This window comes from Rhynchophorus ferrugineus, unplaced genomic scaffold (genome assembly GCF_030347505.1).
Source record: "Rhynchophorus ferrugineus isolate W39M unplaced genomic scaffold, kcgeb_rfMv2 rfM2, whole genome shotgun sequence".
In the NCBI taxonomy this organism is placed as follows: Eukaryota; Metazoa; Arthropoda; class Insecta; order Coleoptera; family Curculionidae; genus Rhynchophorus; species Rhynchophorus ferrugineus.
The window spans coordinates 25,224,994-25,252,622 of NW_027472581.1; the positions used below are offsets into that span (position 1 = coordinate 25,224,994).

The 27,629-nt window shown below is 31.0% G+C and overlaps 1 protein-coding gene across 1 annotated transcript in view; it reads left to right on the forward strand.

Annotated features, from left to right (window-relative positions):
* Positions 1–6,014: 6,014 nt before the first annotated feature.
* Positions 6,015–27,629, forward strand: part of LOC143190240 (protein phosphatase 1 regulatory subunit 14B) — a 98,798-nt gene continuing 77,183 nt past the window's right edge. The window contains exon 1 of the mRNA XM_076394421.1: positions 6,015–6,235. The gene's annotated coding sequence lies outside the window, so the exon portion shown is untranslated. The remainder of the gene's footprint in view (positions 6,236–27,629) is intronic.

Here is a 27,629-nt window from a genome sequence, read left to right on the forward strand (position 1 = left end):
AGCACTTGATTAAAATGTATCAGGAGAGAAAGAATAGTAACTCTTGCAGATATTGAAAATGCATTAAGGAAAATGCAGTGATTATATCTAGTTTTATCAGGAAAAATATATACGTATAGGTATTAACAGAACTAACGAAGGAGAAATACAGTCATATCAAAATATCATCATATCTTAATAAAAGTAAAATATATTACTTGAATACACAATTGTTAATTAAGTGGACAAGGCCCCCAGGAGCTATCAGGAAACTACAACTACAAACGAGCGTAGAACTCTAACTCTAAGGTGGTATGAAAAAGAGTTCAATGTAAATATAATCAAACACAACCCTAACCTACAAACTATTATAAATGTAGTTAATTGTAGTTTTAGCTCCTGTGTTAATATATGCATTAGATTTACTATAATGTTAAAATTAATTATATTTGATAACTCTATTTTTGCTTAATTAATTTTTTATTAAAATTCTGTTGTATGTCAAAACCAAACTGAACTAAAACTCAGAACGGCAAAAATGCGATATTTTAACGTCACAAATTTAATTGACGCTTGTACAAAATAACTTTAGATGGACTGTAGTAATACTTATTCAATGAAGCCATAGTATAGCATGATTAAAAGTCCTATAGAATATAAGAAAAAATATATAAAATGTTCATCATACCTTGCTTTTTTTACTTTCGAAAGAGAGAATTTCAGTTCAAGCTCTCAAATCAATTGAAAGTTATGTGGTGTTTATGGCGATGTGATGTGATAAGTGATGAATTAACAAGACACAGTGAACAATCTAATAGACCGATATTTATGAATTGCTGTAAAAAGAAACGAAATCGAGCTATTTTTGAAACCATTGATTAACGGGTAATGAAAAGTGGCTCACTTAAGGACAATAATGTGCGAAAAAATCGTTATCGAAATCCGAAGAAGCTTCACAAATATTTGAAAAACTCATATTGATGTCAAATGGAAAGAAACTGCTCTTCGTGAGCTGCTCTAACCAAATATATTCATTAATTTGATTCTCCACACTCAACTAATACGAATTCAGCAAAAAAAAATAAGGAAGAAGATCGTTATACTCTAATGGAATTATATTTTACCAGAAAAGGGATAAAAGGTAATCGATTAAAATGACATTTATATCATTGGTTAGTGTTTGAAATGTATATGAAGAAATTCGCATTAGAAAATATTAAATGAAGCAAACTAACTTTTCTACAACCCAATATTAAGGCTACGAATTAATTAGTCTTATTATTTATTTATTGAGAAACGTTTGTACTAGTTAGATTCAATTAAAGTATTTTTCGTCATTTAACATATATAATTTGTTTATTTTATTCATGAAAAATAAATATTCTACAAATTTTTATATTGCGACTGTTTATATTATGTATTAGTTGCTAGATTATACGGGTTTTTTTGCATAACAATTCATTCGTATTATTACCAGTAACTAATTCATATAATTTTAGTAGCCCATAATTGTCTTTTGTAACACATTGGCTGAAAAGTACCAAGCTTAAAAAATAAAACGCGGTTTTTTTTGTTCAAAATTGACTTGATTCATAAACGTAATCTCCATTAAGAACCACACAATCATTCCAGCGCCGCTCTAACACTTCAATACCACTTTGGTAGAACGATTTATCTTTTGCCTCAAATTAGGCCTCTGATTCAACGATAACTTTTTCATTCGACCGAAATTTCTTACCGGTGAGCATTTTTGTGAGGTCTGCGAACAGCCAGTAGTCGCTGTGAGCCAAATCTAGTAGATATGGTGGATGTGGGGACAATTCGAAGTTAAATTCATGTAGTTCTGAAAATTGTTTTGGTTGACTTGTGACATGGTGCATGTCTTGAAGCCAATTTTTTTCTTTGTTATATGCGGTCGTTTATTTACAATTTCGGCCTTCAAACGCTCCAATAACACTACACAATATTCACTGTTGATGGTATTTCCCTTCTCAAGATAGTCCATCAATATGACACCACGAACACCGTTATGTAAAACTCCAGTGTGTTACGTTTAAACGTGGCCAAACACTGCAAAGAATCATCAACATGTTTTTGTTTTGGTTAACGATGAGCAAACGCGGCACCCACTTTGAGCAGAGCTTCCTCACAGTTAAATTTTCATGCAATGTAAAACCAACATGTTCTTTTGATACCTTTACGATGTTAGCTAACTTCAATTTTCGATCATTCAAAACGATTTTGCAAATTTTATGATGTTTTCTGGTGTTACTTCCTCATTTGGACGTCTACTGCGTTTTGCCTCATCCGCGTCTCAACGACCACGTTTGAAATCAGCAAACCAACGTTTTATTGTTGTTTCTGATGGAGCGGAGTCCTCATAACACTTTTCAAGCCATTTCTTCGCATAGACTGTTTTTTTCTTCATCAAGAAGCAATGTAAAATAAAAACACGAAATTTTTTGTGATCCATAGTTTTGAAAATAACAAAAATAGTGCCACACTTTGCACAATTAATTCCAAACTAATGAGTAGAATATCATGAAATTTTAGCCTTTTTTTTTGAAGGTTAGTACTAACTGAAAAAGCAATGAATGCAACAAAACTGTGTGAGTTACGTTTATATCTAATATCACCAGGAAGTTCTTGTCTTCGATTTTCACCGCAGAAAATCACATTTAGTATCAGTTTCTATCAAATTATACATCGACATACCAAGATATTTAGCATCTTCCGGATTAATATTGACTGGCGTATATGTTCTTCTATATAAGGTTAAAGAGTCATGAGTATATTTTGTTTTGTTGGCGTTAATATGTCAAGTTTTCAATGATAGTTGTATTTTATTAAAGTGTAGTGGCCGTCTCCTTGTAGTAGTGAATTTTGTGGTCAGTAGATCAACAGTATCAAACAATTAATTCGTCGGAATGCCAAGGTAGTAGGGTTGTCAGCTAGCAAGAAAAATATCGATATATCGATTTCTATATTTATAAAAAAAATCAATATATGAGAGAGAAAAAAATCGATATTTTTTTGCAATATATATTGATATTTTTAATAAATCCTTAAAATTAAGTATCTATTTAAAAACTTTTTAGCACAAATATATTTTTTTTTAAATATCGAAAAACATCGGCTTTGAAAAATATCGATATATCGATATATCGACAAATCGGTCAAAAAAATATCGGCTAAAAATATCGATATTTTATCAAAAAATACTATATCTATATATCGATATTTTTCGGCATCCCTACAAGTTAGTATAACGCCTTAGACGTAAGTTGGACATAATTGCCCAATGGATAAATTATAGTTCCCAAAAAAAAACAATGAATCACTTTTCAACAGAAGCAACGATTACTTTGTGATTCTTTTGAAACTGGACCAAAGCAATTTCGTGCTTCGAACAGTTACTGAAACATGAATGAAACGTGAGTCAAATAAAAGCAAAAAAAACACAATCGAAAGGTGAAATCGATAGCACAAGGCCACTATTTCTGGAATAGAAAAAAAATCAATTAAGGTAATATCAGCATTAGATTAAGTTTTTTTTTCGATTCACGTTGTGTAAATAGAAATTAAACTGAAAAAATATCAGCCCGATAACATTGTTTATTATTGGTTTCCTTAATATTTCATGGATAACATGATAAACATAAACAATAGTTTTTAAACTCTACGAAATAATGTAATAAAACACTTAATAAACAAAATTAGACATTATTATATCATGAATTCAGATATTATAGAATATTATTACTTAAACTATATAGTTCATTATTATTATTTTAAATTATATTTTAGGTGTGGACTGCATCTACTGCTTAATAGCCTAATCATTTGGTGGATTTATAGATATTATAACTATTTGGTTCTATATATTTTGACCAATTATTGTCGTAGAACTCATGACATCAACATTTGTAAATCAATTTTCGAATTTAAAGTTTTTCTTAGATTGTTGGTTAATCAGCAATATAAAGATAACGATATAAAATTAGATAATTTTTAGTAAAAACTATTGTATTATCAATGTTACTTCGTATTGTATGGTTTATATGCTGGAGACATCTACGGCCATAATTTTTTAATGATGTTAACAGAATTTGGCCCGTCAAACATTAAAGATGTTATATATATAACATGGAAACAAAAATAATATATATTGAAAACGTTTATTTATTTTTTTAATTAAAAAATATCTGGCTTAGATTTTACTTCATTATATTTTAATTAAAAAAAACACTTCCTATAAAGAAATAAAACGAACTAATGCCAAAAGTTATTTATAAAACGTATATTAATAAGTAACTTTTTCTTAATTATAAATATAATTATTTATGATTGTTGATATTTCACTACATATGATATAACTTATTATTCTATTGTAAGATTTCCATTATAAACTCTAAAGTTACTGGCAGACTTTTATCCTCGAAGTTGATTTTATTTCGATTTGGCAACATATGTATAAAGTTTCATGAACTTGGTACGAAAATTAAACAAATCAAAATTAAAAACTGTTCTGAGACAAAAATTTAAAAAAGATTTATGGTTGAAAAAATAGAAAGTCTGCAAAATACACCAGCAGCCATTGTTTTCCTTTTTCATTTAATACAAATTGTTTTTTTTTGGTGCGATATATGGTAAAACTCAGAGGGAGCTAAATCTTCTAAATAAAATAGATATTCAAACAAAATATTCTTTAATTCATTAATACAAAGATTTTGGCAGTATGATCAGAAGCTTTATTCGAAATAATAGAAAACTATTACTTCTTGTCTAAATCTGTTTCTTTTTTACATAAATTTGTATTTTATGTATTTATGTAGCCTCTGGCCCTTTACGATTTGATCAATTCAATTAATTTGATTTGGTTCACAGGTTATCTTATTTACTATACCATCAAGATGACTAAAGTGGTGATAATGACAGTTTTGTCAGTCAGAAATTTAACATACTGTAATCTTTACGAATTTTACTCACATTTTTACTGTTATAGCTGTGGTAGGACAGTAGTTGTTTTTATAAAAATACAGACAACATGAATATGTTTCACATTATAGTTTTAATATTATTTTCAGGGCACCGGCAATTATATAAATTTAAAAATATATTTAATTTGCAGTAGTACCCTACTCGGCAGCCCTTTTCGTATATCACATTTACCGAAATTAGGTTATATTGTTCAGTGTTTTCATATTATTTAACATAAATAAACTTTTGTTCCGAAATCTACAAAATTAGTGTTACTAAATCATAACATTTTACCCATAACTCATATTTTACCCGCGTATCGTCTGCTACTAATTTTCTCTGTTATGTACTAAATAATTATATAAACTAATCTAGGAATAATGTAAACATAAATTTCATGCAAGAGTATGGAATCGGTGAAGATTATTGTATGTTCAGAAATTTTAGTCAATTTTCATTTAAATTGTTTTTTTCTTGTAGATCCTCTTAAACGATTGAATCTTAAAACTAATCAGGAATAATTAAGATACCAATGAATTAAGCTAAACAACCTATAATATATTATGCCAATTTTGAGCTGTTTGTTATGCTTTAAAATTCGATCAGATTTGATATGAATCTTACAGAGTTCTTGATTCTAATGTGGATTATGCTAGCTGTAATGTAGATATTAATTTTTTTTATATAAGGAGTAAGAATTTCATTACTCTAAAAATGTGTGTTTTCTTTTTAAAATAAACCCTTTATGGTGGAAAAATAGAAATGTAGAAAGTTATTATTTACTGAAAGAAAAATTAAATTTACATATCTCGAAATATCTGGCATATTTTTTTCTTAAAATCTCTTTCTAACGTGACTCAGTGTACACGAATTTGAATAATCCAAAAATGCTCTTGTTACACGGTACGTTCCTGCTGACAAACCGATTGAGAAAAAAACAGAAACCAACCGGGCCTTTCATGCAGAAATCTCCGGCAATTCTTGAATCAATCCGAACAAAGCCGAAATTGTACATTGGGCCGATCGCGACCGAAAGCCCCCGACCGCGTCCGATCGCAGGTCGAAACATCCCAGTCCACCAGCTGCGGTCCTAGTCGTTTATTTCGCGTGGTCGTTGGCGATTCGACAACTGTAGTTTTTGCAGAACTCGAGCCAGAGGTAGATTATTGAACCGGACTGCCCGTTCACACGTTGTTCGAATACACAGTGTTGTCCGTTCGGTTTTGTGGTTAGTTTTTTTTTGGTGGTCGTTGGATCCCGAGTTAAATTTTTCACAGTAAGTTTTATTATTGATTTGGTAGTTTTACAGAACGGCGGAAGAGTAAATCTTCGGAGCGTTATTTTAAAACAGGAGGATTGTTGTTCTCCCTGGAGGATACCAAGTCAGCGTTTTCCGTAGTCTAAACAGGATATTCATGTCGCGTTAGTTGGAAAGCTATATTTAATACCGACTGTTTTATTTTCGTTGGTGTAACATGAGGTTTTTACTGGGTTCGTTTCGGAAACTCAGCGTCTCAAAGTGTAGACAAGGACGTGTCCTTGGGACCGTTTTTTTTTTTGGCGAATGGCTTTTTTCACGATGGATTCAGGTAAAAACGCCCCTTTCGTATAGTGTATTCAACTTTACATCCGTTCCACCAATCGACGAGGAGCATAACAAAAGATGAGCTCACGATTTAATTATTTCCGGGTGTTCACTGACATTTTACCGACCGAGGCTGGCTGAAAGACCTCACCGCGAAGAAGCTGGACTGTCGTCTCGGGAAGTCCGACACTTTTGAACCCAGCCGAGTCGCTTTTTATAGTTCAAGATCAACTTTTCGATTGTAAACAAATTGTAACGAATCCGAAAATGGCTCTTTTTGTGGTTGTGTTAATATTTTTCGGTTTCTACCGATTCGAGATTGTTTTATATGATTTTTCAAAGCCGCTTTTGGTTTCGTTAAGATTCATTATCGATCACATCAAAGATAAAATACACTTGTCGAGTTATCAGTCATACTTTTGTGTTATGTTTCAAAATAAAATAATTCTGATTTATTAATATTATTAATTTTAAATATTGACAATTTCATTTTTGTAGTAAATGTCAAATAAAATAATTTGGTGATGTCAGTTTAGATTCACAAGAAAATAATTTCTTCTTTAAATCTAATTATAATACAATTATATATAACTATATAGCTTATGTTACTACGTTTTTCAATTATAAATGATCATTTGTCCCGTAGGGCACTAAAATTATCAAACATCTATATTAAGCTTAAATTTTTTATGTACCCATTGAAGCACTTGAAAGCATTTAAATATTTATGGGTTTTGAAGGGTTGTCGTGTTTTTAACTAATGAAGAATATCTATTGTCAATTTTATTGATTTGATTTGTTATTATTTTGTTGCATTATACATTTATATTGTTTATTTCACCGTGGTGGTGATTAAAAAGATTAGTTTTGACAGACGATAACTCTTACTCCAGACCCACTCTTAATATTCCCCCCGCTATGTAAATAACCGAAAGAATTTAAACTGCCATCTAGAGTAGTTTCTGTTACAAATCATTTAATTTACCTCCATAATTTTAGTTTCTAAGGGGAATTTTTCTGAAAATATTTTGCAATAACTCGGTCGATTTGTTTGGATTTATTTTTAAAATATTTATTCCCCTTTTCGCTTAACAACAAACATGTTACGTCTTAGTAGGTCAACAATATGGTCTCTTTCAAGCAAGACGCTCTAAAACGATCAAATCAGTTACAATTTTTTTGTCTATTAACATAATAATGTTCTTACAGGCAAGCACAATATTTTATATGAACAAAAAATCGCATATATATGATACAAAAAAAGAAGCAAAGAATTCAAGGCTACTGCGAATATTTACACATTACTTTTATTTAGTATTTCAAACTCAACTTCATATATTATGATCGGAGTATATGGCCAAGATGAATATGGATGGCTAAGACTCATTTAGCCTTTTCTGTTTAGGCTTTTAAGAATTTTTAATGAACCTGGAGTCGAGGGAGGTTAAATTGCCAAATTTTTAGCGGTGTTCTTTTTTCGTTAACACCAATACATCAATTTTAAAGAGCCCCTAGTAATTCTTTTGTTCCAATTCTTCGTCTCGTCGAGCCAGTTCCGATTTTCCGAATTATAATTGTATTTTGTTAGGCCCTAGTTCAATATTTTCATAGCCTGATAGTTTCAGTTTTCAGAGAAAAATATGCCTTTACCAAATTACGAGGCCCTAATATAAGGTGTCCAATTTATTTAAACGAAAAAGATTTATCACTATTGGTATTCTAAAGTGACGTTGAGTTGTTACTAAGGGAATATACATAAATTAGACATTACAAAAATTGGACCTAAATATGTTTGATAAGAAGTTGCCAAAAGAAAATTAGTTTATATATTGTAAACGTTTTAAACTGTATTAAATATAGCACATTTATCGGACAAGTTGTTGTCAGACAAGCCATCTGTTATTGTTTTAACATTGTGGTTCACCACAGGCGAGTAATGTATCGAAGAAAAAAACGATCATATATTTTTTCAAAAATCATTGGAATTTATGTTGTATTTAGGCGTCACGATATGTTGATATTTTTGTCAAAATAAAAGTAGGGTAAGGTTAGGATGCATAAAAATGTGCCAGGAATATGTGACCCATTTAAAATTGGTATAATTATGACAGTAATTAATGAGCTTTCGTTTTTTATTTATATTGTTTCAAATCGGTGGTCTAAAGATATAAGGTTAAGAAAAATATTTTCCGAAATATTAGTCATCACGTGATCAATAGTTCGTAGTTCCGCAGGGTTGTTTTAGCGAGAGTTAATGTATTTGCATACAGGAAAGGGTGGGTAGCGTCCCAATGCTGAATTGCAAACATTAGGTTGGCAAGAAAGTGCGTTATTTTTTTATTTACGTATTTTAAAATTATGTTTGTTTTAAATTTTATATTAATATTAACTGTAGTAGTATTTTTTGTGGCGATAACATTGCCGCTGTTTTTATTACATTTGACGTAAAATAACGTCGGTACAACTTTTAATAATGATATTTATTACTCTTAAACCAAATAATTAAGTATTTTTGTGGGTTTTTAAGCATTTTTTAAAAATAAAGACCACTGATTTAATTTATCTTTCATGAATTTGCATATTCTAGAATATATTTTTTTTATTTCTTCATGTCTGCTTTTGTATATCAAATCCGTATCAATATATTAGTCTAGCTAACAAATAATTGTGGTCAGATATTAATTTTGATTATTTTATTGTGTGTGGTATCCTATATTATATTATATATATTATGTCTTTTTAGCGTTTATTTTTAGATGCCACCAGCAATTTTATATATTACCACTTCATATAAGATATAATTTTCATTTTTATTTCTAAAATGAACTAGAACCACTCTATTTTTAACATTTAGTTTGTTTATTTCTATTTTACAGTTAAATTCTTTCTTTACATTTAAATCGCTGGAAACGTTAATAGTTTAATCTTATTCTTGCTATCATATGGTGCTGATGTATGCTTCAATTATTGATGTTTTATAAACAAGTTTTAAAACTATATACTATTTGCAATAAATATTAAATATTCAATAAAAAAAGCATTATTATCAAAACTTAAAACGTATCAAAAACAAAATAGAAAATACAGAATAACCTTTTGTCAAATGAACATCATCACATAGTATTTAACAGTTTCCTTTTGAAGCCAATGTTCTGTAAATCGTATTAAACGTCAAGTTATGACAAAATCAGCATTTAATTAACAGGAAATGGATTGTAATTAATCTATTAATTAATTTTATTTTAATATATATATATATATATATATATATATATATAGTAAAATACAATTTTAAAATATTCAATTTGTTTTTACTTCTTTTTTACATTTATTTCTTCTATTAGTCCGCACGTATCCCAGTCAATAAATATTTCATCTACAGCTAACAGTTCTCAATAGGCAATTCTAATTAGAATTATAAATGATAAGTACTAATTTTTTTGTTGCTAAAAAAAATGTTGGTTTGCTTGATTTTACGAGTCAGCAAGTTCTTAATTGTAACAGAATTCTGAAGATGTTTATGGATTTCAGACAGCAGAAATAAATGTGTTTAAAATAATGTTCTTAATACTGTTGTTTAATGAACACTGTTGTAAAATCAAAGCAATAGAATTCATTAAATTAATTTTAATTAATTAATTAAAATTAATTAATCATACATTATATTTTGTGTAATATGTCCTAATAATCTTTTTGACAATTTTCTCATTCAATATTTGTTACTTTGATTCAATGTTTTCTATCACATAAAAACTATTCAGGGTATTGAAGACTAAGTAATGGTACTCTAATGGCGCCAAATATATGACATCATTTCTCAACCAAGCTCTAATAATTTACTTAAATATCTTAACAAGTTCAAGATATTTAAAATGACCGTGTATTATTGTGTGTAAGGTATTTAACACTTCATATTTTTATGTGTGCACAGCAGTTCACTTAATAACTATCATGTCTGTTTCCAAAGAATGTTCGAAAATAAATATGTTGGAATGAAATAGAAATAAACCAACTACTTTTATTATATTAATGTCATTGTTACTTTCCGGATATTAAAATGTGATTAAATATATAGAGATTATTATTCCATTCCTTTTTTCACTCTGCCACTTACCAATTTAAAATTATTTAAAATAATTCACCTTATTTTAATTCACCTTTCCTCTCATTCATTCTCGTTAATGCGGGAAGGAATTCGTACATCTCCGTTTGTTATTGCGAATAGTAAAATAGTTGAGGTGTGCATTTGAGTGAAATAATAATTACTATTTTCAGTCGCTAGTTTTTTACTATCAACAAGTTCGACGGTTTCTACTATTTTTAGTTGTTAGTTCCCAAAGTTGACTCTGTGTGAATACACTAACATTAAAATGAAAAGTTGGAGCTCAAAAAGCATAAAAAATACTCTAAATTGGGCAAGATGCAAGATCGATTTTACAGCCTTAATAACTGCTGTTCAGAGAAATTAATGACCCTCTGAGAACAACGAACGTCGCCGAGGTAACGGTTTTCGGCCTTGTTTTGATGATCGGCGTCAGGAATTTGTTTTTTCGGCAATTCGTCGTCGATGATCCGATTGTCATTTTCGGGTCGGTCCCGTCAAGAGAGAACCGGTTTTTTTATCGACGGTGGTCGACGTCTTCACGACCTGTCATGACGCGCACAGTTGGATGACCAACGTGATTATATAAACGGCAACTCATTCAGTTTTTGTCACCTGGACAGCTGTATTTATTTTTCGGTTTGTTGTTTTTTGCGTATCTGAGGACCCCGGGGGAAGCGTTGAACTCGATAAATTATGCCGAGATGAATGTTTGAAGGTTTCGACACTTGGGATGGTAAGGAAACGCTTCAATTTCGGGATTTTTTCAGGCTTTATTTTAGTTTTGAAAACCGCTATTTATTTTGAAGCTTTTGAATTTGTATCAAGTAAAATGAATCTAGTTGGCAAAGCTAAATATTTTTTAACATTAAAATAAAAACAACAGCAAACCAACGTTTTATTGTTGTATCTGAAGAGCTCATAATACTTTTCAAGCCATTGCTTCACTTGAACAGTATTTTTTCCCATCAATAATCAGTGTAAAATTTTTTATCCATTGTTTTTAAAATAACAAAAGTAATGTCACTCTTAGCACAGTAACTCACAAACTTATGAGTAGAATATCATAAAATCTTTATATCTTTCTTTTGAAGGTTAGTACTGACTGAAAAGGCACAATGCAATAAAACTATCGTCATGTATATGTTAGACATAGATTCTAACGTCATAATAAACTCTAATAATTCGAACTTTTTGTTTTCGAACACTAACGATATTCTTTCTACCAAATCATCTATCGTACTACTCAATACAATATATTTGATATTTTACAGTTATATCGTCGATTTTCTCATCGACAAAATCGTCGAACACAAACATTATTCAATAACTCTAGTTTCACTGCTTGCCAAATTCACTGTACTCGTCATATATTTGTAATCCTTTCGGTAAGTACACTTCCATAATTGCTAAATGTTAACTAACACTATCAGCATCTTCTTTGAACAGCTTCTTATTTCCCAATCCAATGACAGTATAGTTGAACAACAATACATTATCACAAAACTATCTTGAACGTATCTTGAGTATAATCCCACTTCTGATTTGTAAGAAATACTTTTATTTCTTGGTAAATAAAATAAATTCAACAAAACATTGTAATGGTCACTATCTGGACAATCACCATTTGGTGATACGAAGAAATTTCCGTTTGAAATGCAACACTATATTATTCAGAAGTATTCAGATATGCTTGCAACGTAAGGCCGAGCGTTGTCATGCAAGACTTTGCATCTGTTACTCTGAGTTTTCGTGCAATAACTTTCGTAATTCGTTGTCTTTGAACCTTTTAGAAATGTTATATATTTCAAAACCAAAATAGGTATTTGGGATTTATCAATAGCCTGTTGTTACAGAAGCTATATTACAATTCTGTAACAACCTTCCATGGCATCTTTTCTCATCGCAAATGGAATCTGCAATAAAAACCAGTATTATAAATATTAATCAACCATATTAATATCCGTTATTAACCAATAACGCAAATCAGTATGATTCTGGCGAATTGCTCTGAATATATCATACTACAATTGATCAATAACACGCAACCAAGGCATTGTTATGTTAGAAATTTTCCTTGGCTTGTTTTTTGACATATGAAGCCCTTTTTAATGAGTTTATTGACAATAAAGATTGAATGTAATGTTTTCACCAGGTTTTAACAGATCGTAAACCAATATACCGTTCAGACACCGAATATAAAGCATAAAAGTAAGTTGGGTCTTGCTTGTGTCTATTTATATCACATTTTATCAGGTTATAATCGGGCTCGTACAATGTGTTTTTCTTTTGAGAATTATTTAATTCAATATAAGAGAAATGGTTATTTCTGTTAAAACTGTCCACATTTGTTATATCGCGCCACTGTTATAGCCCTTGCTATGGAAAACACGTCTAGGAGAAGTTTTTGTTATTTTAACCCTTCTTATTTTATAACTTACATACAAATACGCCTTACTTACTTTCTATATTGGTCTTAATAATTATTTTCTATGATCGTTTTATGTCTGTTTTACTAACTAAGAATATCTAACTGGATCAACTACTTAGGTGCTCCTTCCGTCTAAAATTTGTTACGTAAGAATCTAAAGAAAATAATATTCACATTTGGTTTGTTTTAATTTCGACTCCCTTCCATCTTGCTCAATCCCAAAAAACATCCCGCCTTACCCAGCCTGGTTACTAGCGTGGCTGGAATAATTTTTTTTTTGTGGGATTTTAATCTCTTGCTTACTATCAATCACCAACTTATCAACTTGTCAACCAAACCAAACCATGGGCATGCCCCATCGGGATTCGAACTCGCGACTATCGCACCTCTAGGAGGCCTTCCCTGTCGTCTAAACCACAGTGACCGTCAAACCGGCTTTCTTCTTTTAGGCTGATAGTTAACACTGTTCTAAATTGTTTTCACAATGAAATCGTAACCTCTCCCGATAACTAATATAACCACTTCTTACTATTTTTTTTTTCATATATACAATCATTTTGTAGCGATCTTGAGGCATGTCGAATTTTACATCGTAGAATAACGGTCTACAAAATACCCAGAAATATAATCCCAGATGTTGAACACGGGGGGGTGCCAGCAGCGCCAACTAGAACCCGATAACGAATAGCTGGCGGCAACCCCGAGACGTTTATCTGGGATGTTATTGAAGGGTATTTCGATTCATTCATTACTCGACTATCGTTTGGTTTAGACGTGCCACCATCGACCGCCCAAGCCTCGTCAACTCCGCTGCCATCCGTTTTATCATTTGTATTTTTCACATTTTTATATATAGCCAATAAATGACGGTCACATAATGTAAACACCACTGTTTCATTTCGTTTTACCTCCATTCACCGAGCCATATAATTTATCATAAAATTTTACTTTTAAAATGTATTTGCCAAAAAGTTTCTCTAGATTTTGATTATGAATATTCAACGTTCATGTTTTTTTTTATATCAAAAATTATAGTCCACAAAACCAGAATATAGTACCTCCAATCATATTAACTTAGTCATCAGCATTTAGACCAACTAATGATCGCTCTGTGGTCGAAATTCGACCACAATTTAACAAGTTAATCATGTTGCTCTCATAATAAACTATAGAGAATAACTTAAAAATGATATATTAATATTACTAAAACTTGTTTTGACAATATTTTCAATATAAAATCAGAAATGTATTTTAATATACATGCAAACTATCTCAAGAACGAACCTTCACTCACTTTTTAAATGGCATTTAAAAGTTATAATAATCAACAAAGTAATAATAAGTTCATATCAAATATAAGTAAAAATAATATAAGAAAAGTCCCCGGCCTACCATAGTAAAACACATTTTTTTGGCAAAATTAGTTTTTTTATTCAACATAATTCCCTTCAAGGGTGATACACTGAATTGCTGGGGGCCAGATCTGGAGAATACGGTGGATGAGGAAGCAATTTGAAGCCATGGATTTTTGCCATTATTTTCACTGACTTGTGACACGGTGCATTGTCTTGGTGAAGCAGTACTTTCTTTTTCTTCAAATGTGGCCCTTTTTCGATGATTTCGACCTTCAAACGGTTCAATAACGCTATGTAATAGTCACTGTGGATGGTTCTTCCTTTTTCAAGGTAGTCAATGAGAATTATTCCATGCGCATCCCAAAATACAGACGCCATAACCCTGCAAGCCGCTATTGCGTTTTCCCACGCTTTGGAGCGGGTTCATCATGTGCAGTTTACTCGATTGACTGTCGATTAGACTTCGGAGTGAAATGATGGAGCCATGTTTCATCCATTGTCACATATCGACGCAGAAACTCAGGTTTATTATGCTTGATCATCTTCAAAGACTGCTTCGCATCATCAAATCGTCCTTGTTTTTGGTCAAAAGGGAGCTTGCGCGGCACCCACTTTGCACAGAGCTTCCTCATACCCAAATATTCGTAAATGATATAATGTACACGTTCAATTGATATCTCTAGAGTGTCTGCTATTTTATTCAATTTCAATTTACGGTCAAAATGATTTTGTGGATTTTTTAATGTTTTCGTCGGTGGCAACCTCTTTTGGGCGTCCACTGCGTTCACCGTCTTCCTGGGGCGGTGTCCGGAAACTCGGCATCAAGCGAAGTTTTTACTTCAACTGTATTTTTTTTCTTCAAAAAGCAATATTTTATCAACACGCGAAATTCATTTTTATCCATTTTTTTCACAGTAACAAAAGTTGTTTCACTCAAAATGCTAATATATATAATTTATAAGCTAATGATCCGACAGTTGTCAAATTGATACACGCATCTTTTGAGGGTTAAGGCTAACTAATAATCATGGATTTGTGGGTTTTGATGCGATGCAACCCAAACAATTACTTAGTAAAAAACAAGGACCACGTGGTATTCTTTATTTACAAAGACTAGTCCGACACGACACGATGGGTACTTTTCTAACAGCGGGAAAATGAGAAAAAGAGTTTCCAAGGGTTCTAATTTGAATTTATACCTGACCGAATGCGATGGTGCCAATTACACCAGCTGACAAACGGCCAGTGTAAAGTATAAGAAGAAGGAATACCCTTCGATGTTGTCGGTTTTATTTTTTCGGCTTTGCGCGTTATACAGTATGACGGGTTGTCTAAGCCGCCACAGATTTAATTCTAGTAGCGCCATCTATGTGTCAGGCCGGGGACTTTTGAATTGACCTGTTATTACTTTTTTTATTAAATATTAATACCATGTGTACATTAATTAAAGCAATAACGAACACAATATTTATTCCACTATTCAATCTTTAAAAGTGTTGTTGTCATATTATTTCCTGTCAGTAAGTGTATTTATTTCAGACTATCATTTTATGGAATCTCACCATTACAGATGGCTCATCTTTAATTTGCCTTCTATGGCTACTTTATCTTGTGTGACAACAAATTGCGATGCTTGTAAACAAATTCATATGTTAGTTATATCGCGGGTTTGCTGACAATTTCGGTGTTCTCAAATTCCGGTAGTCAAGTGTAATAATAAAATTTAAAGCATAATGACGAGGCTTTGATATGAATACATAATAATTATTGAGGTGTCTGATACGGTATAGGGTAAGTTACCCATATATTGCGAACCTCTCAATATTAATTAACAGTAATTATACATTTAACGTGTGGCTTCCAACTAATACACAATCACTCTATTTACGTATTCTTGGCATAGAACAGTCATTATGTCTTAATTTACGGTACATTAGCTATTTTAGTAGACCAGATATCAATTATTCAATAGGCATCATCATAGCAAATGCTATATACACTAATTTTACACATCCAGTACTCGCACGAGTTAAAATTAAATGTAAATTATTTAGATGAAACATCTAATTTTAATCATCAGCAAGTCGCTTCTTTAATATTAATGTAATTATATGTAATACATACCGAAATTGATTATGTTTTCCTTCCGGTGAACCAAAGAATGTTATTTGACTGCTTAACTCTCGATTTTTTTCATAAAAAATCAGCATATATACCGCCCTGTCAGCCTGATTTAGCACAGTTGGATTTCTGACTTATCCTTATATTCATCGAGCACGTTTTGAGTCGATTGAAGATATTAAAATGTGTACAAAGAAATTTCGAAGGCCATTTAGGAAACTACACGAACTAAATTACGAACAATAAATTACAACATTATTATATACAGTGTCGGCGACATTTTCTAAAAGTCATCTTTTTTCAAGTGACCTAACTTTATAATAATTCTTAAACTCAAAAATTCTAATGGTATGTACAGATCTGAATATTCGGTTCGAGCGGATTCGGCGTATTGATGAAAAAAAGCATAATTAATATATAATAAAACATAGCATAATTCACTGAATGCGTGGAATTAGCTCGAACCGTTTGCTCAGGTCTCAACCTGAGCAACAAATAACAAACCTATTATAGTCACCAAACATTGCTCTTTCTATTTATAAATCCTTAGTATCTATAGCCGCAAAATTTACAATACGAAGGGTACTATGACGGACAATGTTTTCTGTAGAGTCGCACTATATAAAACCTCCTTAAGAAACGTGATAATGTGGTCTTGGATGCATCAAGACATCTTACAGTTGCAATAAAGTTATCGGTTGTGTTTTCGTTCGTCAGTTTACATTTACTATCTTGTTAATTGCAATTTTGTTTTACCCAAGTTTATGCGTTATAGTCCGAATCGAATGGTTGACCATGTTTTGTTGTCTCCCAATAATACAGGGCTGAATAATTGACCTAATGCAATTTGCCTTTCATGTATTATATACTTAAACGCAAGCTTCTTATTTTTAAGCTGAAATTCCAATATACTATGTTAGTTTCCAACAACTTCAGTCGATCGTTGGTGAACTTACTTAGCCTAAATTACAATACTTACCGTACTTACTGCACTGCGTACCTTTAATCCAGTTTCGGTGGTATTACAGCCTGAACTTCGGCATTTTGCTTGAACTCCACAAAACTATGTCAAAGAATATTTCAAGTAAAAGTCCTCAGTAAAAGAACTCAAAAGAGAACAGCCTTTTGATATCCTCGGAATCCTCTTGTCTATGCCAGTTATTGAACGTGTAGGGTTTAAAACAGATGCTTTTATTTAACTGAAAACTATTTTATTTTAACAGAAAGAACGACTGGTTGGTACGTGAACCTTTAATTCTAAACATTTCACTTATCACATTTTACTGCTTGACTAACATACCGTTTTTTTGTCATTTTAAATAATGTATTAATTGTTACAACAAAAAAAAATCCAGAATTTATTCGCTAATCATTTATTTGAATAATATATCCGTTTCTTACAAATACGAAAACGACGGTGGCTTGTCTGCATTGTTGGAACAACAATGCAACTCTATAAAAGATCTGAATAATAATGATAGTTTATTTTCGGAATTTAAAAAACCCAACTTACTATTAAAATAGACTGTTACAACACAAGGTTATGTTGTTGATGAATGCTATTAAGAAACCAGATATATACTGAACGAGACGTTTTTCAATTCTCTGGATTACTATTATTATATCTTTTTAACCACAAACTGCAACAAGGTCATCCTTTATCGGCTACGAAGTAATTTTAAGAGTTGGTTCTTTTCCGATAATGCCTCAGTACATTTTTATTGATAAAATAGATAAATATTACTTCGGGATGTTTATCATTATTTGTCATCTATTTAAAGATTTTCAACAACTCATACAAGGTGATACGAAGGTCGATCGACAGTTGGCTGTTTCTTTTTAATCGATGATGTTTCAAGAATAAAACTAAACAATGAAATAATTTTAATCGGGTATTTACAGAATGGCTAGGACATTTCGCTTTCGAATCGAATAAAAGTTTCACAAATGTTATTTGCTAAATAATATTAAAACACAATAACGTTGCCTTCGAAAATAATAGCATCTGTTACAGTTTTTTTTTCAACATTAATTAGAATAGACTCATAGTAATGAACGTGAAAGTGGTTGGGAATTAAGCGTTAATTAATTAGGCTTGACATAATAGAATGTTTTGTGTAACAAAAAAATACTCCTTTCATATTCGTACGAATGAATCGATGCGATGCTCGTATAAATGAGCCGAGGATGATTGTGAAAGAAAATTAAATAAAATGTTGATGCGAAATCCCACAGGTTTGGTCGATTTGTTATCTTTAAAAAAAGGAAGAAACTCAGGGTATAAGACTAATTTTGTATTATAATTATATTTAACCGAGAATCATTAATTTTTTAAACAACTATCAATTTATTCTCCAATTCAATCATTCATCACTTTGTGTCAAAAATTATTTAATTTGAATGAACTAAATTTTCAGTATTTCCGTATTTTTAATTGAATTATCTATTTTTCTCAGGTCATTTGTAATACGTAATAATATCATCTGGGAATCAATTAAATCTAACCTGTGTGAAGAATATGTCATAAATAACTTCTTATGTGTTGATATTTATAACGTTTCATTGGAAATTTGATATTCTTGAACATAACTTTTTTCAGAACTATTGATAATTCGAGTGCTGTTTGTCTATTATTTCGGTAACATGCAAAAATTCATCTCGATACATTGAAGATGCATCAAATAGGTTCAATTATTACTGATATTACGAATTTTGCGAAGATCGTTCAAAGTTGATTATTGTGCCATTTTCTGACTGCATTGATGCTCTTGCTCTTATGAAGCAGGATCTTCATTTGACCTCCAGATTGGGGCATCATCGGGCATTAGTATTGTAGGAATGTTCGTCTGGTCGGTCGGAATGTGTGGCTGTCGATGCGATTGTCATCACTATTCTCACTACTATTTTTGGAAGGAATTTGCACGAGAACTAAAAACACTGATTGAAGAAATACTTGTTTATTTCGTTATTGAATGATCCATGTGGTCGATGGGAGAAATGAAGAATATTATGTTAGGTAAAGGAAGTATGGTAGCTCTGTGGAAGTTGTACTGTTACGAGGGGGTAGAGAAAAGGAAAAGAGAGCGAGACGTCGTCGTGGTGGTCTTTTATAGCCGGTAACCGCATGGTACCAATCCACCGGCGTTGCCAACCTTTGAACTTGCTGTAGGTGAATACGTGGTGGCCTTAAGGGTCATAGCGGTCGCTACAGTACGAAAAACATCAATAAATTGTTGCCTGATAATTTAGCCGTAAAAAACAATTGTTCACGTTGAATCTCATGCCTCGTGTTGATCGATGCAAGGAAATATTGAAAAATATATCCAAGATGCATCAAAAAAGATTCAATCATCATGGATCCAAACCCAATAAAAGTTGGAATGGTTGACAAAAGTACATCGAAACAAGTAGTTGCACTTTTTTACAATGAAGAAAGTACTATGAGAATTGGTTACAACACATGGAGAAATGTATTAATTTTCACGGAGATTATTTTAAAAACCAGTAAATTCAATGAGATATATTATTAGTTATATAATTTGTCATCGAATAAAAAGAAAGAAAGAAAGACAGAAGAAACAAAAGAAGACACTTTCCATAAATTACATCTAAATTATTTGATGTAAAACGTCATATCATAATAGTAAGCATGTATTTGAAAGTAGCATTGTAGGTGATTTTGCAAAATCTGTTGAAATCACTTTGAGCGTATGATTGGCTGAGTAGCATCTCATATTATATGTCGATACAATAAATGAATGATAATTGGCAAATAGAGGACTGAACTAATTTGTACTCCCAATAAAATACTTTTAACTTATGATATCTTTACTGTGTGTTTGGTATAAAACTAGTTTATCTATACTGATTTTATATTTTATTTATATATTATGTTAAATTTAGGTTTATGTTTTATTTGTATTTGTATAAAAACTTTTAAGACGAATTAATGAACTTTAAGAAATTAATGAGATTGATATTTTTTTTGTTTGTACATGTTTATTCCTTACTCTGTGTTATCTTTTTTTCTATGTAAATCCTTCCCCCATCCTCTACCTTCGCTAGAAGTATTGGTTTGTAAGCTCATTCACACTCTATATGAATTGACTCTACTTGAATATAACTCCTAGTGAAATAACAGATAGATTAATGATATCCTGCTGTTAATTATAATATTAACGTATAAATTGGCGTATGCTTAGTTTTTTTCTAGGAGTATTTTTCATTTTTTCAATTTTCAAGAATCATTATTGAAATTTATCTGAATAATTCTATAAGGAAATACTGTGGTGGGTATATGAACAATTTTGACGGTACAGGCAAAATATTACACACTTTTACTGGGCAAATTGCCAATTATACGGTTAAATTGGATTGTTAAAAACAGTTAATAATTTGGCAATTATTAGTATTACATTTACTCACTTTTCAAGCGAGGAAAGTTTTTCTGTTTAAAATTATAAATCTTATGCACGATTTCGAAGTTTATGATGGGCTTAAAAAAGTTTACTGGTAGTCAACAGCCTTACACTCAGATCGACTTTATATAGGTATTTAAAAGTACGTTTAGCAGACACTGTGGTGTAGCGTCGATGTTTTTTTAATAGCAAATAGTACTTTAAAATTGACCATCATTATTAAGGATGAATAAAAATTAATCAATTAATATCAATGTTTAATTGATGTTTTTTTTTATTATTATTTATATAAATATTTTAATGCTTCCTTTTTACCAACGAGTGTTTATCTGTACGGAACCTACAGTTTAACGTGAACTCCGAACCACGGTCCTCGGTATTAAGCCTACCGGCTGGCCAGTGACCAACTTAGAGACCAGCCGGTCTTACCCAGCCTGGTTACTGGCGTGACTGAGGTGGTTATTCCCTATCGAATTTTCCACTGTTACCTAAAGACAATTACTATCACAAACATAAATTACATCCATGCCCCAGCAGGATTCGAACCCGCGGCTATCGCAAAAGCAGAAGGACCGTCCTGTCGCCTTGACCACTGCGCCAACGAAGTCGGCTACTGTTTATTTACAATAAGTTGTCGATCATTATAAAGAGCAGAAGTTAGTTATTAAAAGTTTTTAGGGTTGTTTATATTGACTCGGTGAATGGAGGTAAAAGGAAATGAAACAATGGTGTTTACATTGTGTGACCGTTATTTATTGAAGAAATATAAACGTGGAAAATACAAGTGATAAAAGAATCGGCGCTGGGTTTATCTGTAGACGAGGCTTGGACAGTCAATTGTGGCACGTCTGAACCAAACGATGGCCGGTTACTGAATGATCCAAAGTGCCCTTCAATAATCTCCCAGATAAACGTCTCGGGGTTGCCATTTTTATTCGTTATCGTGTTCCAGTTGGCGTTGCTGGCACCCCGACCATGTTCAACATCTGGGTTTATATTTCTGGTTATTTTGTAGACCGTTATTCCACGATGTAAAATTCGACATGCCCCAAGACCACTAAAGTTGTTATATTAGATATTTGTATGTATTTTGATCAGCGATATCTATTGGTGAAAATGCTAAGCATTAATGTAAACAACCTGATCTAACTGTTAATTCGATAGTTTTGACATTTATCTACACAAAATATCCGTTTTCCGTTTAGAATTACTGAGTTATTCTATCATAATTCTAGAAAGACGGAAATACGTTTGAAAATATTATAGCAAATATTTTAATATACTTTTTAAAGCTCTTCAAATATTTTTCCAATTCAAAAGAAATCGTAGATAAGTTCAATAATAAGTTATGTCATTTTTTATTAACAGTATTGAGAGAAAATAAAAAATAATAACATTTAACAGAAACTGTTAGTAGTATAGTATTTTCAATAACTTTTCTGTTGTAATATAATGAAAAGCTGTAGCAAAACTTGTGCTAAAAATTTCATAATTTATAATTTATACTATTTTTGACAGCTTATAACTACTAAAACTGACATATTAATATAACTATATATTTTAACATATTTCATGCTGGAAACATTTTAATTTTTCGAATCAGTTTCATGTTATTTGCTATAACCAAGAAATTAAACCTTATATTGGTATCTGAAACCAATATATGGTTTAATTTCATAGTTGCTATTCTTTTATTGTAATGAATACGTAAAAACATATATTGAAAGACTCCCAAAAGAAATAGTAAAGACCAGATAATAAAATTTCATTCCGTTATCAACTTATGACTAACGGAGAAAAAGTACTGACGTCAATATCCGGATTTTCATATCGATGATATATGGGTTTAAAAATATTATATTAATGATATATTCGGATATTTTAGAAACAGTACTATTTTGTGATGTTAATTTCAAATTTATAATTAAGGAAACCCAACCGTTGCCACTTTATTAAGTGGCATTTAAAAAATGTCAATTCCTGATACCTTCAGGCAATGATGTCTCTGAAATCACCAAGCAAAACCGTTTAACATATTAGAAACTATGTGTAAATATAATATTCTGAAATACATATGCACTGCATTATAGGTTGGAGATCAACGACAGTTATTTTTAGATAGACCTTGCCAACAATAACAGTGATATAATGAATCTTTATAAAGAATGCAGCTCCAGTGACCATTATTCCTTTAAATTTATTGCATTCTGGTAATATATCTTTTTTTCAGTTATTTAATAAACAAAAGGGTCATCGACTGTGATAACCTTATCCGCTTTTCATGCAACGATAACTTTGAGGAGCAATAAAATATTTGTTCCGTTTATGTATAGCTGATAAAGATAAGGCTACTAAATATTGTGGTTCAAAGATTAAGTGGTTTAGTGCATGTTGTATATCTTATGGGTTACAAATTATAATTTATATCTGGGCCTAACATATGGTGATAATTGACTACTTTTTACAATCGGCAGTAGCGGTCACTATTTTTGGTTCGACTGATTTTACTACTTTTTACTAGTGACTGTTTCAATCGACTATTTTCAGTCACTATTATCGGTCCAACTGATTTTATTATTATTTACTATCGACTGTTCTACTCGTATACTTTTAATTACTATTTTTGGTTCTACTAGTTTCATTCAACTGATTTTTAACATTCTGGCTCTGTTGTCCTAACCGCGACCTTAACAAAAATGTACCCAATTTATTCTTACATATTACATTACAAGTTCTATTGTATTGTCTATATTTATTATAGTATATTGTTTAGAAAAAACAATTAACATATTAAAATCTCCCTCATACCATCGTTGGAAAATATAAGCACCTATAAAATTAACTGCTCCAAGCAATCTCCGTCCTTTGCTCTCTCACAATTTATACAGGAAAGGATTCGTACATCTACATCTGACATCACGAATTAAAAAAAAAACAGTCGAAGCGCTGGTTTTTTTTACTGTCGACTGTTTTCAATCGATAGTTCCCAACGCTATTAATTAGTATCTCATTTCGTATATTAATAAATATTTCAACTTCTGCTCATGCAAAAAAATATGTATAAATATATAAAACTTGGATCATTTTCTGTCATATAATGATGAAGATGACTTTGCTTTTGATATCCGCTATTATTCGTATTGGTCTTTTTGTAGCAATACTTCGTTGAATAACTGTTAACTCCAATAACATTTTCATCCGGTTTTGGCAGTTCGTAATGCATTGTAGCTTGCTGATCCCACCATATGCACAATTTATGCCCACGAATAATGTCATCCACCACTTTTGTTCTTTTAATGAGATCGATCTACTTTTCATTGCTAGTCACAATTTTCAGCAAAAATTACGCTTTTTGTTTTCTCTGCAAGCAATGAAATTGCGATGTTCAAACAGTTAAAAAATATTTTCATTTATATATTTCATAAGTGTTATCAACGCCCGGAACTAGTTGATTCATAATCTGCTAAGCGGTCTGAAAATTAATTGAATTTGAGCTGGGTTTTGCGTCCATTAAGCATTCGTAGTTCATTTTGCCATTGTTCATCAAAATCATCTCTTTTAGATGGCACTAAGATCAATAATGTATATATGTCGGACCATAAATGTCTTAAGCTGCTTGATGAGCAGATTTGTTGAAATCAATCACCAAAAGTAATGAATGTCGAAATTATAATTTTGAGCGCCCTTTTAATTAATTGGATGCAAAAATTGATGAAAAGATACAAAAGAACAAAATTACTTTCCATCAAGATAATGCATCTATATACCAAATAAAAGTCGCTAAAGATTATAGATTTATATATAATACAAATCGTTTCTATCCAACATATTCACCAAATGGTGAAAAAATAATTTTGATCAGGTTCTGTTGAATTTTTTTTAATTAATTACATCTTACATTAGATATGCTTAGTACAATCTTAATTTATAAATTAATTTATTACCACTGTTCTGTTGTACTTGTATTAATACACAAGTGAGGCGAATACGGGATTAATATTAACACTTATACACTAAGCAAGTTCGTGTGGTTTGGTTCGCTTCAATCATCTGATTTCCAGCGTCTTGTTCATTAGCTGTATTGCTTCCACGTCGCTGCGATTTAGCGACCTTATTTCATGTTTTAAGCAGAAATCTTGGATCACTTCGTATATCCATTTAATTTCGAGGTCATCCTGCTGTTGTTCGTTGGTTATATAGTGATAAGCATTAATTAATCGTAGAACTTTGTTTTGGATAAGTTGGATTATTAGTTGATCTGATCTCTTAGCGCAATCCCATAGGTCCAAATTGGCTTTATGATTGACTGTTAAACCAATCTCTTTGAGGTTAGGTCAAGTCGAGAGTATCTTCCGACTAACCAGTACAGTTGCTTGACTTGAGTCTAATCTGCTTCTACTTTTTGTCGAACAAGATGTTTTCAGTTTAATCTACCATCGAGATATATTCCTAGGTATTTAGCTGATTCTGCTTGAGAAATCGGGCATCTGTCAAGCTATATTTTCCAGTCTCTAGTCCTAGTTCCATTTGTAAATCTGGTTGACCGCTACTTAAAGATACATTTTTTGTCATGATAATTGTGTCGTCGACAAATGTTCCAAGTATTGTTTCTTTTCTTGTTGGGATATCAGCAGTATAGAACAGATATAGGAGTGGTCCCAAGACATTACCCTGTGGAACTCCAGACGAAATAGATTTAAGTGTTGATCTGCCGAAGTTGAGAAAAAATTCAATACCTGGACAAATCGAATATTCAAATTGTTTTTATGGCGTCGAACAAGACTACCATACAATTACAATTTTATTACGATAATTTGAATTTCTTTAGTCCAACATATTTTAATTTTCTTTCTTTTTTTATATTAACTCTACTTTATTTTGTCTTCAGATGTGCATTTTTAAAATTTTTATAAATTGCAATTATTATTATGCAAAATTGCAGCCTTATGCGTTACATACTATTTATGGCCTTGTTCAAGTTTCTATATATACTCCCCTATCTCCTCATATTACTGTACTACGTCGTTTTCCTGTAATACTAAACATCGTCAATTAATGTTTTTCCAGCAATGGTGCAATATGTTATGTGACCTTCATTAGCTACAAGCTTTAATGATAGTTTAATTTAAATATGATACTACAAAACAAAAAAAACATTTAACAAGGTAAAATGAGAGATCAGTGTTATAAATCACCAAATCATAAAATGGAAATCGGTGAAGATTGAGTAAAAAAACGGCAGAACACCTTGAACGATCAATTATTTCATTCAAACAGGCGTGAATAATGAGCATTCCGCGAATATTTGCCGTTTTACAACAATTTCAATTAAATTGGATTACTTAATCTTACCATTGAACGTCGTTATTTTTTAATTAACTACTATCGATAAGATAGATAGATTCTAGAAACGCAGATGCGTTCTATTCCTTCTACAAAATTATATTTTTATTATATTTTCTTTTCAGGTTTTTGTTTGTTGTGGAGATAAGAGCTTGCGATGGTAAATTTAAACACCAATAATTTTAACCTAAATAAGGTCTACTATTTTACTGTCACCTCAAAAAAAACTAGTTGTGTATATTCGGGAGAAACATCTGTTTTATTGATAGCTTGTTTTTTCATCGTGCTGGTAACGTAACAAACGAGGAACGTATAGAATTAGAATGAATGATTTAATATTTATTATCTTGCTTTTATATTTGTGATAAACATTGTATTTTGTTATATTTCTGATTTAATACTTTAAGGACAAAATGTTTTCACAAGTACTTTTTCTCTTAATCTTAATCTCTTCTTAATCTTTTTGTATTTTTACAGATCATTATTTTTGATAAATTATGAATAGAAATGCCAAATGTGACGTATCTAAATTAATACCAAATATAACCCAATAAAATTAATATTATGACTTAAAATATATTTTTATTTATATAGTGTGTAATAATTGGCTTATTCTAGATATATTTTAGTTATTTATTATTGTTGTATTTTCCGTTAGAGTTTTCAAGTAATCTATAAATTACAACTAATCACTCTGATAAACGTTTGACTTAATGTACCTTTAAGTACGTTTTTTTGTGTGTACATATTTTTGCTGTTATCTATTTAAAATATTTTTATATCAGTTAACGCGTTCTGAATAAATTCATTTCTATAATGGTTTTAGAAATTTGCCTCGAGCATGACATCTCAATATACAATTTGAACATATTGATATCAAATTGCAGCAGTTCTTAGTTATAACAGCTATATGAACAAGTATGCACAAAATTAGTGTTCTGATTGGCATCATTTTATAATTAATAGTGTCTTAATTTTTGTAATCTAACCGTTGTAGATTCCTTTAGAATGTTCACTTATTTATAATCCAATTTGAATTTATCTAATAGAACAGAATTCTTAATGTTAAAATAAATAACTGTTTTTCTACGGAAAGTCCAAGAGTACTTTTTTATTGATATTTAAATAAATTAATTTTCCTATTTGCTGATAAACCAGCGCGTAACTGTGCAGATTATGAGTATATAATTTATGAAATGTGGAAGGTTTTAAAATACAAAAAGCTTTTATTTTACGTAAAAACTACTTTATTTTACGAAATGGCCACTTATATTTTACTGACATATATTTTTACACCATTCAGTCTTAACATATA